Below are 2,437 nucleotides of genomic sequence, written 5' to 3'. Positions count from 1 at the left end.
CTTTCAAACCTGGCTACGAATCACAAGTGATGACACAGCACTAGCGTGAGAAAATGTGTACTAATAACTTCTGTTCTTCGAAACACAGCCGTTACTAGTTTAGAACCGAGAGACTGATCTTCCGTTAGCAATATATACTTTCAGTGTTTTCGACAGTTTAACAATTTGAAAAATGATTTAAAAGTTGAAATTACGCTTGTAGAAATAATAATAAATACTTCATATCATATGAGAAATTACGCGAGACTGTGATCTCAAAATAAATACAGTTTTTTATGAAATGCACGACACACAAATGCTAACGTTATTTATATTTTATTCCGGCCGGTTTCGGTCATACACCATGTGCACGGTCCTGTACGAAATACAAAACAAAAATCATGTCAAAATGCAGAAAGAGAACGACCTACAAGGTCGCAAGATAATTTCAAATATAAGAACGCCGGAAAACAAATCTATAGCCAACTTTACATATCAGAGCTAAAAGTATCCTTCGTTTCGAACATTACAAGTATGATAACTGGATGAAGAGCAACCAACTGAGGGAACCAACACGAGACATATGCCGGCATTATAACATCCATGATGAAGGTAATACTAAACTTAGATCTCATTACAAAACTGTATTGTAACGAAACATTTTCAATAAGACAAAGCAATAAACTTTTACACTTACATGACATAAGGCTCTTTTTACTGTACAATAAAATATTTGTCGTCATAAAGACTAAAGAGTAATATCTTTGCAAGGCAATATAAGAAAGTTACCAGAATGAGGCAAATACCGAACTGCTAATATCCATTTCATGCTACCATGCATAACTAAAAGGTGTTCACTCAATTTGCAGATTTTTTTTAGGAATAACGTACTGTATCAGACCCAGTATCTGAACCATCTTCAGCAAAGGTAATCAGGAATTCTCACAGTCACAATCATGTGAAACGATAAGAACAGGTATGACCCGTTAGGGGGCTATCATATTACATAATCAGTATCATAATCTTTCAGAAGTGATATACTAATAGCGTACCTAATTAACGAAGACTATACATTCACACAATCATAAGTAAGAACTTTGAAGGATATAAACAGTTGTCACAATGTTTGTGTCAGGAGAAAAAAAGTGGCTCTGAGCACTATGGGACTTAACATCTGAGGCCATCAGTCCCCTAGAACTTACAACTACTTAAACCTAACTAACCTAAGGACATCACACACATCCATGCCCGTGGTAGGATTCGAACCTACAACCGTAGCAGTCGCTCGGTTCCGGACTGATAAGCTCAGAACCCCTTGGCCACCATGTGTCAGGAGATCCTTGCTAACAATGACATTTGTCACCAAGTATAATCTTGTGACTCTGTAGGTTATTTCCAATGCCATTTGTCACCAAATATAATCTTGTGAGCTTATGGCTCATTTCATTTCTGTGTATTGACATGATTTTTGTTTTGCATTTCGTACTGGACCTTAAACATGGTTTACGACGGAAAACTGTCGGAGTAAGATATAATTAATGTCAGCATTTGTCTGTGATGCGTTTCATAAAGTATTTAGAACCTGATAATACTTTAACAAGAGGTTAAACACAACTGTGTGAACTTTCGTTTGATGTATTTTACATTGTATTTCAGGCGAAAAATCTGAAGTTTCTTTTGATCACAAAAAGAATCTATCGGTTTTTCATCGTCAAAGCTTTTTGAAAACGGAATCGCCCAGATAGGTGCGCGCCTCAGTACATCATTTCGGGCATTCGGGGAGGTGTACCGGCACGAGATCGAATCCGCCAGGCAGATTAACGTCGAGCGCCAATGTGCCGACCAGCCTGAATGTGGTTTTTAGGCGGTTTCGCACATCCAACTAGGTGAATATCGGTCTGGAACCTACAAGATTCGCAAACGTTCTCACACTTTGATATATAATAACACTGGACGCAAACAGACGGGGTGCACAACATCAGTCGCGGGAGGGGTGGAGGAGGGGATATGTTACCCGCCTTTGCTCTACCACTAACACTGCTAAATCCGGTTCAAAAATGGCTCTGAGTACTATGGGAGTTAACTTCTGAGGTCGTCTGCCCCCTAGAACTTAGAACTACTTAAACCTAACTAACCTAAGGACATCACACACATCCATGACCGAGGCAGGATTCGAACCTGCGACCGTAGCGGTCCAGCGGTTCCAGACTATAGCGCCTAGAACCGCTCGGCCACCCGGCCGGCGCTAAATCCGGGATAACAGACCTGGAAATAGAGGAAAGAACGCTAGGTGAAAAGATTAACAATGACACGTTGCATTATTCATCCCGTTAAGAAATCTCTTATCGTTCGAGTCTCACTGGGATTTTATATAGTCTAGTGTAGTAGTAGAAGAGGAAGAAGAATAAAAAAGAAGGAAGATGAAGAGTGGGAAGAGGGAAATACAATAGTGAGAGGA

General features: G+C 39.7%; 1 non-coding gene across 1 annotated transcript; it reads right to left on the bottom strand.

Annotated features, from left to right (window-relative positions):
* Positions 1–2,136: 2,136 nt before the first annotated feature.
* Trnas-gga lies at positions 2,137–2,220 on the bottom strand. Its single transcript is given in 2 exon segments — positions 2,137–2,171; positions 2,181–2,220. It is a non-coding gene; the product is annotated as a tRNA-Ser (tRNA).
* Between the last annotated feature and the right edge of the window lie 217 nt (positions 2,221–2,437).

This window comes from Schistocerca piceifrons, chromosome 8, assembly GCF_021461385.2.
Source record: "Schistocerca piceifrons isolate TAMUIC-IGC-003096 chromosome 8, iqSchPice1.1, whole genome shotgun sequence".
NCBI classification, from domain to species: domain Eukaryota; kingdom Metazoa; phylum Arthropoda; class Insecta; order Orthoptera; family Acrididae; genus Schistocerca; species Schistocerca piceifrons.
Note: the sequence above shows the minus strand (reverse complement) of the source record. Positions and strands in the feature narration are given on the sequence as shown.